We start from the raw sequence: 11,329 nt of genomic DNA, 5'->3' as shown, positions 1-11,329 counted from the left end.
ATATATATATATATATATATATATATATATATATATATATGTATATATGTATATATATATATATATATATATATATATATATATATATATATATATGTATATATATATATGTATATATATATATATTTTATATAAGTGCAGGTCGGAATATTATTGTATACACATGCAGAACGCATGCAAAATGCAACTTTAATGTTTCAAATAAATTCAAGATAAAATTTTAGAGTAAATAAAAACAGGTTCATGTAAAAATGAAACGTACTTATTCAATTAATGTTTCATTTTTACATCTGTATTTTTGTCCCTGAAATTGTATCTTGAAGTTATTAGTTTCAATGAAAAAATATATATATAAATTATACATTTTGACCAAAATGGAACATCTCAGAGCCAGTCATATACTGTATATATCAGGGATTTCAACAGTATTTAGACTACCAGTGAAGGCTGACTGCAGAATTTATGTGTACATACTGTATGATTAACCTTTTCAGAAAAGCCGCCTGATTTGAATATTCACACCTCTAGGCTATAAAGAAGAAAGTTTGACGTCACACAAACAAGCATCCACGTGTTTTGCTGCTTCAGTCATGAACTGCAAACAACACCCTGTTTAATGACACTCGTGTTTACTTTAGCTGCCTGACAATGATACAATATGGCCATTGGGCATACTTTTTTAAATAAGACAACAGTGGCAAAGTGTATCAGTGCTATACGCATTCATTGATAAATATGATTGAGACAGGTTTTTGAGTGTTTGTTTTGGTTTTGGTGGTTTATGAGGACACAGATTTGTATACAACTACACTGTTAAAAAAAAAAGAAAATCCGTAAATCAGGAGTTTCCCACATTTTGTGATGTGTGTTCTTTATATTTTTAATTTCCCTGTTTATGTATGCTTTTGACTTGAATTATGGGACATCTTACTTGCAACAACTTTTAATCTTGAAAAGTTGGAAAAAGAGACTTTTAATAACATGTTGAATAGTTTAAAGTAATATTTTGTCTGGATTTGTGTTATATATTATATATTATGGTACAAAAACCTTGTAATAAAGTGCCAGTACATTTTCTGTTATTTTACATACTTATTTCTTATACATTATATTATTTCAACATACTAAAATGTCAATAAAATTCACTTTGTTAAACTGTAGAGTTTTCATAATCAGAAATCAACAGAGCATAGTTCAAAGTCCCATAATGCAAATCACAAGCGTAAATCACAGGAAACACTGAAAATACAGAAACTGTTAATGAACAGATTTTATTTACAGTGTAGGTGTTACAATATTAAGGTGGTTTATGAGGTTATGCCCTGTGTCCTGGTAATTCAAAATACTTAAACATCAAACCTAACAGTCATTCAAAATCTGCCACTGGTTTCCACAGGTTTGCCTCAAAGAGATGTGATATAATAAGCTGTTTTAACAATATGAAATACACTAGAGAGTCCTTATAAACCACCAATACAACTATGTGTGTGGTCGAGCAGCAGTTGTGGTTCACTGTGGTCTCTGTCACAGGACGTGTCTAAATCTTTCAGCACTTTAGCACGGAGACGTCCTGTGTCTCAGACAAGAGAAGAGGAAAAGGATGAGAGAGTAAGAGAGAAAATGAAAGAGAAATAGGTTCATCTGTCAGGAGGTCGAGTCCTCCTGGAATATGAGTGTGTGTTTGTGGAGACTTTGGTGAGAGAGTGAAGATATCTGTTGGTCTACAGCCATGTATGCACACTCAAAAAAATAAATAAAATAAGACTAGCTGGTAACTAATCTAAATGACTCTATTGAGAGTGTATGTGACAAATAATATTGCTCTGACTTCATTTGTTTATATCAGGAATTTTCTGTCAAGGCATTTCAGAAGATTTAAAGGTAGAAATGTGCAGTTCTTTAATCATCTAATAAAATGTGCTTAAGTTAAAGATCGGTGAAATAAATTCCGATTAAAAAATATCAATGTTTAATGAAAAATCCTAAACAAAAACTACTGTAAATTTTAGGTTTATCATCTAATCAGGGCTTCACAAACTTTTCAGCTTGTGACTTTCAACCGCCAATATCCTCTGAGGTGATAATAAAAATACAAACCTTGCAAACACAAAACGACTCACACACACTGTGAGCCGTTTGATTTTTGGAAATCACCACTGACCGCCACTTTGGGAACCAATGATCTAACTGAATAGGCTTTAGCTGTAGCAGTACAATCACTAACTTGAAATAAAAATAAAAAAATGAAAGTTAAAAAGTGAATGTTTATGATTATATAAAGCTTATTAAATGAAGATAAATGGCCTTTAATCTTTTAAATAACTTGTGTGAAAATACAAAGTCAGGTAAAAGTTCTATTGTTATCAGCACAACTCATTAACATATTTAAACATACAACAGTTATTTTGACCTGTACTTATCTGTAATATCTGAAATAATAAGCAATCACATCAATTATTTAGATTTTGTATAATAAAATGTACCAAACAAAGTAGCTCAACTTTTGACTTTTGAATGTGCCTTGAAGGCATATTAGACATTTGTGGTGATCTCGATCAATGGTTATTTGTTTAGTTTCACAGAAGGGCAGGGCTCAACAATAAAGACTGCCCGATGGCCCAGGGCCAGCGTGAGAGATGCTCGGGACAGTAGACAGAATCGTTGCTGGCCCAAACGGGGCAGTGGTGTCTTGTCACTAAATTTAAATAGACGGCAACATGACTGTAACATCAAATCATGAGGCTAAAAGAAAACGTCTGTTTCTAACGTTGTGGAAACATTTAAATGGGTACAGCACAAAAAAAAAAAAAAGTGATTTTTGCATAGTTTGCTGTCACTTTTAAGTCAGCCACCTTTTGTTTTGCAAAAAAAAAAAAAAACCTGCGCATTTTCCATACTGCTATGTTTTACTGCTAAATATTTTAACATTTTTCAAACATTTAAATTCTGCATTCACATACATTATTTCGTGACACATTATTTAATATATGTGGCTAATAAATAGCAATTAATTTTTTTTTTTTTTTTTTTTTTTTTTTTTGCGGGGTCAGTGAAAATTTTGGCAGGGCAAGTAAAAATCTGAACCACTGGTCCATTTGGGCCAGTTGAAAAAATCCTTAGTGTTGAACCCTGAAGGGTCACAAAAACGTATATGATGCAAAATACTGTACATGCAAATTAACAGTATATTTTAAAATGTTATTTATTCTTGATGACAAATTTGAACATTTATTTTTATTATTAATAATATTATTATAAGCAGTTGAGCAGTTTCAGATTTTTGTGGTTTCAGTATTTTTTGATTAAGAGAAAGGACAAAATAACAGCATTCATTTGAAAAAAAATATTTTGTAATATCTTAGATAATTTTTCTGTCAATTAAATATATTCTTAAATGGTTCTTTCGCTCTCCTGACCTTGTGGTTTCTCCAGCATTCCTTGACTTTCTTTCCTTCCCTTTGTCAGTCTTTGAGTTGATTTCCCTCCGTCTCACCCACTCCTCCTGTCTTTTTCTCTCTGTTTCTCTCCCGCTGGGTCAGACTGCTCTCTGCCCTCATCTCTCTTCAGCTTGTCCCCAATAATCCTGCCCTCAATACCCGGAGCCCCAGACCCTTCTGCCCCGGACCAGACCTCCAGCACCCAGACACTATCGGGTTCCTCAGTCTGGCTTTTCAGGATCTGACACTTCCTGCCCCCTTCACAAATCCCAGCTATCTCTACAGACGCCACCGCACCTGGAGCGGGTTAATAGAGTACGAGACGGCCAGAGTGACCAGCAGCAACAACACTGAATGATAACTTTTAAAGTACAGTGACACAGTCTATTTAACTTTTAATAACTGACCTTGAGTAGTTTAAAAGGGGAACATGACACAACAATTAAATTTTAACACTTGAAAGGATAGATAGATAGATAGATAGATAGATAGATAGATAGATAGATAGATAGATAGATAGATAGATAGATAGATAGATAGATAGATAGATAGATAGATAGATAGATAGATAGATAGATAGATAGATAGATAGATAGATAGATAGATAGATAGATAGATAGAAGACAGACAGACAGACAGACGGAGAGAAACAGACAGACACCAAACAACACACAGATAAAAACAGATGGATGGATGGATGGACGGACGGACGAATGGATTGAGGGGCAGATAGAAAGATACCAACAGACAGATACCAGATAACACACAGATAAATATGGATGGATGGACGGACAGACATATAGACAGACAGTCATATAGTGGGACGGACTGACAGAGAGATAGATAGATAGACAGACAGACAGACAGGCATACAGGTACCAACAGTGAGATACCAAACAACACACAGATAAATACAGATGGTAGGATGGATGGATGGACGAACAGATAAATAGATACCAACAGACAGATACCAGACAACACACAGATGGACGGACGGACGGACGGACGGACGGACGGACGGACAGACAGAGACAGACAGACAGACAGACAGACAGACAGACAGACAGACAGACAGACAGATAGATAGATAGATAGATAGATAGATAGATAGATAGATAGATAGATAGATAGATAGATAGATAGATAGATAGATAGATAGATAGATAGATAGATAGATAGACAGACGGAGAGAGAGAGAGAGACAGACACCCAACAACACACAGATAAAAACAGATGGATGGATGGATGGATGGATGGATGGATGGATGGATGGATGGACAGACGGACGGATGGATTGAGGGGCAGATAGATAGATACCAACAGACAGATACCAGATAACACACAGATAAATATGAATAGATGGATGGACGGACAGACATATAGATATACAGGCATATAGTGGGACGGACGGACGGACAAACAGACAGACAGACAGACAGATAGACAGGCAGACAGGTACCAACAGTCAGATACCAAACAACACACAGATAAATACAGATGGTAGGATGGATGAATGGATGGACAAACAGATAGATAGATACCAACAGACAGACAAACAGGTACCAACAGACAGATACCAGACAACACACAGATGGACGGACGGACGGACGGACGGACGGACGGACGGACGGACGGACGGACGGACGGACGGACGGACGGACGGACGGACGGACGGACGGACGGACAGATGATAGATAGATAGATAGATAGATAGATAGATAGATAGATAGATAGATAGATAGATAGATAGATAGATAGATAGATAGATAGATAGATAGATAGATAGATAGATAGACAGACAGACAGACAGACAGACAGGGAGACAGGTACCAACAGTCAGATACCAAACAACACACAGATAAATACGGATGGATGGATGGATGGATGGATGGATGGATGGATGGATGGATGGATGGATGGATGGATGGATGGATGGATGGATGGATGGACGAACAGATAGATAGATACCAACAGACAGACAGACAGGTACCAACAGACAGATACCAGACAACACACAGATAAATACAGATGGATGGATGGATGGACAGACACAGTAGACAGACAGACATATAGTCAGATAGACAGACAGACAAACAGACAGACAGACAGACAGACAGGTAGACAGATAGATAGATATTGCATGTTATTTTTGTATTTCAACCAGAAACTGAAACTGCCTGATCAACATGTTATTGTCAATGTGAAAAGGTCAGATGAAATCTTCCATTGTTGAAAGCTGTAAAACAATAAGACATGGGAATTAGCAAGGGAGTGTAGACTTTTTATATTCAGCAGACCTCCATCTTTGCCCAGAGCAGGAGCAAGTATTGTGTTTGAGTAGGTGCCTGACAGATCACTGGGGTGGCGTCCCGTGGACGAGTTCATTCTTCAGAAATAATGTGTCCTGGGACATATTTGGAAGAGAACACTACCATCAAGGATATTCCTGGAGCCTTGAACTGCACATGCATATGTATATTTAGTGTACATGTGGGTTTTGGTGGCTCCTGTCTCGTAAACCTTGGTGATCAGGAGTGAGTCTGAGAAACTGCTGCTGTGTTTTTTGGCAAGACGTTGTCTTTTGCAGTACTGTATATGTGTTTATGAGTGCTGTAACACTGACACATGCTGGCTACAGTCCTTACTACTGAATTACTGATTTCAAATTACATGAAAAAATATATTACAGTGTATTATGTTACACTTTTTAGGTGATCTGCTGATTAATTTTAAATAAGCTTTGTTCTATAACTCATCCAAAAGGTATAATTGAGTCAAATGTAAGACTTGTTAAGAACTTTTTAAGACCATTATGAATGAAATTTCAGACATACACATGGCTAAACGCAAAGGATTGTTTCTAATGGCCCAGTTAAAACATTAAAACAACATTAAAAACAAATGTTATGGTAAGGAGGATAATGAAACCATACTGGTGAATAGAGTTAATAAATAAAACATTTGTTAAAACTTTTATTGAGATGGAATGTTAGTGATTGGATTGAATAGCTTGACATGCACATAGAAAAATGAAGATCTGTTAAAAATGATTTAAGACACACAACACAATAATTCAGTGAATTTAAGACTTTTTGAAACCTAAAAGTTTGTTTTTAAAATTTAAGACATTTTAAGACTTTAAGACCCTGCAGATACAATGATCAATATTTTTACAGAAAAATATATATTTTAATAAATTTGCTTTAAAAAAATCGAATCAAATGGTATAAAGTTTTGTAAAATTACATGTATATTAAAATAAAAGTTTGATTCACAACTGCAATTTACATAATTTATAGTTATTAATCAATGCTTTATATTAATAAGCATTAGTTTTATTTGTCTTTTAACATTAATAAACTTATTTACAAAAAAAGTTTTTAAATTAAGTTCAAATAAATTATTCATATAAAAAATATTTTATAACATCTACTTTTTAGGAGACTTCTTATTGAATTAGGAACTTTGTAAACTGATGAATTAATATTATAAAAACAGTTAGATTAAAATGAATAATGACTTAAATAAATAAGTAAATCAATGTGAGGCTTATTAATTTTTTACTCAGATTTAAAACTTTTTAAAAACCTATAACTAAGGCCAGACAGAATCTGTGGACATTTTTTGCTTTTTCTGCTGAGAATTTTGTTAAAAAAAAAAAAAAAAATCTGTGGATTTATGCCAAATGATTTTAGTAGTATCATAACTAAAAATAAACTACATAACTAAAAAATATAAAATTGTAACTTATAAAGGTTAACTTCTAAAATTTTAACTATATAAAAGACAGAAAATATTATTTTACAAACTGTACTGTAGCACCGGTTTCACCCACAGTCCAAAGACATGTGGGACAGGTGATTTGGGTAGACTAAATTGTCCGTAGTGTATGAGTGTGTGAGTGTGTGTGTATGGATGCTTCCCAGAGATGGGTTGCAGCTGGAGGGCATGCGAATCTGGAAGAGCGTGCGTGCGTGCGTTCGTGTGTGCGCGACAAACCTATCAGCAACAAACCTGCCTAAACGTAGCCACTAAATCAAAAAGTTACGAATTGCCATGAGATTGCGTTGCACTCTCAGCTTACATCATTCAAAAGAAAAGGTCCACATTGTCCCCTGATAATGTCAACAGACTGGACTGTCTTAGCAACTGCTGAATATAAAAGAGGACTAATCAAAATTGTTTCTGCTTTATAATTAATGTTCTCAACTCACAGCAATACTTTACAATGAGTACAATTGTTTGATTTCAATGCTTTATTGTTATTATAATTTAAAAATTTCCATATTTGTAATGCCTGTATTTTGGCATTTTTTTTGCAGACCATTTAGAATCCAACTTGTAAATACATTTTTTTCTTTATTGGCATTGATTGTTTTGATAATTAAATTGCAATAACATGCCTGTGTTTTTATTTCTGCAATGAATATGGCTGTCAACCCAGGATCTTGATGGTTTGTTGTGTGTGTGTTGTTTACATAAAGAAATCTATGTTACAAGTTAAACAAAAATTCTAATAAACAATTATATTTTGAATTTAAATTAAATGCGATAAATTTTTTAAAAAGTGTGATTAATTAGTTATTTTTTTAATCGATTGACAGCACTACTTAATACATAATACAAAGTTACCATAATCTTACTAATCGCTTTGAACTCAAATAATAACGAGTACATACTTTTTGTGATCAGATTACTTCATCTACAGTAGATTAGATATCATCAAAATCAATCCAGCAGTGCAAGCGAACACATCTTTAGCTCTCTTTACACCCTCAGGCGTAAAGTCCTGCACGTAGCACTAATACCACAGTTTATTCACAACAGCAATTAAACCCTATAGCAAGGGATATGCATATAACAAGCTCAGTGCCCCCGGGTGCAACGAGGTCAGTGGCCGGTCTTTTGTAACAGCACTAATGAGAATTCAATGCAACAAAATGCGCTTCCGTCATCACGATGACCTAATGAGCAGCGTTTTACGGTGGGAAAACCCCGCACCTGTGCAAGCACGCAAAGTGACACTACGCTGTACCCCGTACACTAATGTGAACCCACCAACGGGGCCCGCTTGGTTGGCGCAGTGGCGATGGGCCCCATCAATGGAAGAACAAGCTTAATTACCAGAAAATGCAATCAGCGCTAGAGTTCATTCGCAGACAATAGTCAGGGCATGGACCTCATTGGGGTTACCCGAAAAGGCCCAATGGACAATTGGGTCATTGACATCAGATTGCTTGACAAGTCCCTGCAGGGCAGAGGAGAGTTCAAAAACCAGAGCAAAATCGAGAAGTTTGTCGCTGAATCTGTCGGAAAGGGCCTGTCAGGAGTGATTAGCGTGCCCTCCAAGCACCCAAATGATCAAAAGGTCCTGTCCCTAACACACACATACACACACAAAACACACACACACACACACTGGCCCCTACCGCTACTGGTTTAATCTGAATTTGTTTGGCACCGGGTCTCGCTCCTCCATGATATAATTACTGTGATGAGCGCTGGCCCACTGGCTCACTGCTGTAGGGAGTTGTTTTGCAGAGTTTTTAATGGAGATTTGCTGAAGTTTGACTGTTAACAGTCTTTTTTTATAAATAACAAAGATTATGTGCACTTAATAATTTATAATAACTGCTATTTTTTATGTATTTAATGCATTAAAAGTAATTTGGAACTTATCTGGGAGAACGCAGTGATTTACATTTGATTGAGTGATTTTATTATTCTGTCACTCCATGAGTTTGGTCATTTAAAGGCATCATTCATTTAGTACAAAATGCAGCTGCCAGAGTACTTACCAGGTCTACAAAATATGATCATATCGCCCCAATTGTATCCTCCTTACACTGGCTATTATTAATTATTACATATTATATTTACGTAATTAATATACATATTAATTATTTCAAGAGTTCACACTTAGCTGATGATTGATAATAAAGGTTTTTTGGCATGCTGTCCCGGGAGAGAGCCATGAGCTTATGAGATCCTCGAGCCCTGGGCTGTCTCCTGTTTGCAGAGCGAGAGGGGAGTTTGAGGTAGATCTCGATGACTAACCCTTGCTTATTTGTAGTTAAGTGACAGATATAGATGGCTAAGAAGAGGTGTACTCACTTAGAGCTTGACTATGGTAACATATAGTGTGTTCAATTTGCTTAGGGTGCTTGTTTTTTGGACTGTGGGAGGAAAACGGAGAACCTGGGGAAAACCTAGGCGAGCATGGGGAGAACAAGCAATACTCCACACAGAAATGTCGTCTGGTTTATAAAGGACTTAAACCAGAGGTAATCTTGCTGTGAGGCAACAGTGCTAATCACTGGCTGCTGTGTCGCCCGTTTGAAAAGGAGGGAAAGTATGGTTGGGGGGGATGGTTCTTCAAGATGAAGATATTGAGATAAGAAAACTCTGGTTATTTATAGTGAGTTAGGAATCATCTGATTGGATAATTGGTCATGAGCTGATGCTGGACAGCTGAGAACAATCATAAGCACGTGATCCTCTCGAAATTTGTTTATAAATAAACCTCACAAAACATAGCTTCTTACTCATAAAGCTTTAAATAATCTAGCTCCTGTTTATCTAACCAACCTTTGGTCTCACTACAATCCAACCCACCCTTCAAGATGTCAAACCTCAGGGCTTCTGGTAGTACCTAGAATAGCAAAGTCTACTAAAGGAGATCGAACCTTCTCATTTATAGCTCCTAAACTCTGGAATAGCCTTCCTGATAATGTCCGAAGCTCAGACACACTCTCTCAGTTCAAAACTAGATAACTAAAGATCTTTTTAGTAAAGATATATATTTCTTTAAAATCATATTTTAGTCACCAAACATATTTAAAGGTTGAAAGATTCATTCCTTCATTCATTTTCTTGTCGGCTTAATCCCTTTTATTAATCTGGGCTCGCCACAGCGAAATGAACCACCAACTTATCCAGCAAGTTTTTACGCAGCAGATGCCCTTCCAGCCGCAACCCATCTCTGGGAAACATCCACACACACACTCATACACTATGGACAATTTAGCCTACCCAATTCACCTGTAGCGCATGTCTTTGGACTGTAGGGGAAACCGGAGCACCCGGAGGAAACCCACGTGAAGGCAGGAAAAACATGCAAACTCCACACAGAAACGCCAACTGAGCCGAGGTTCGAACCAGCGACCTTCTTGCTGTGAGGCGACAACACAACCTACTGCGCCACTGCCTAGCCCTAGGTTGAAAGATTATGCAATTGAATTCAACCAAAATATTGCAAAAATAAAATTACAACCTACAAAATTTCAACATTTTTCAATTGTTTTTTTTTTTTCGTCTTTTTAAAATCTGTATTTAATATTTTTCTTTAACACATCAATTTGGGTGTAGTAGTTTTGAGACTGTTAAGTTATTTTGTTAGATAAGCTCCAGATTTGGGGTGTACTTATTTATTCTTAGCATTGTATATTTGTAAACATCGGATTCTAGTTAATATGACTTGTATACTATGTTCATAGTACATCTATCTGTAAATATTACCCATGGTTTTCTATGATTGCTCTTTTAACTTATAACTATATCCTGCACTTGCCGCTATTGCACTCCTGGTAAGACCTAAACTGTATTTCGTTGCCGTGTACTTGTACATGTGTAACGATAATAAAGCTGAATCTAATCTAATCCAAAAAAGATCATTTTGTCATCGTTTACTCAATCTTCCACTTATTTCAAATCTGTTTGAGTTTCTTTCTTTGGATGAAAACAAAAGATACTTTGAATAAAGCTTGAAACCTGTAGCAAGTGACCTCCATTGTTTTTGTTTTTACGGATGTCAGTGATTAAATTTTTTTGTCTTACTTGAAATTAGCTTCTGTTGTGTTCAACAGAGGAGAAAAAAAATCAAACCGGTTTGG

General features: G+C 35.9%; 1 long non-coding RNA gene across 11 annotated transcripts in view; it reads right to left on the bottom strand.

Annotated features, from left to right (window-relative positions):
* LOC141378551 (uncharacterized) overlaps positions 1 to 11,329 on the bottom strand; it is a 102,747-nt gene that overhangs the window by 9,230 nt on the left and 82,188 nt on the right. The gene's annotated exons all lie outside the window — the stretch shown is intronic.

This window comes from Danio rerio, chromosome 17 (assembly GCF_052040795.2).
Source record: "Danio rerio strain M-AB ecotype USA chromosome 17, GRCz13ab, whole genome shotgun sequence".
Classification (NCBI taxonomy): Eukaryota; Metazoa; Chordata; class Actinopteri; order Cypriniformes; family Danionidae; genus Danio; species Danio rerio.
This window is presented reverse-complemented; position numbering and strand designations above follow the sequence as displayed.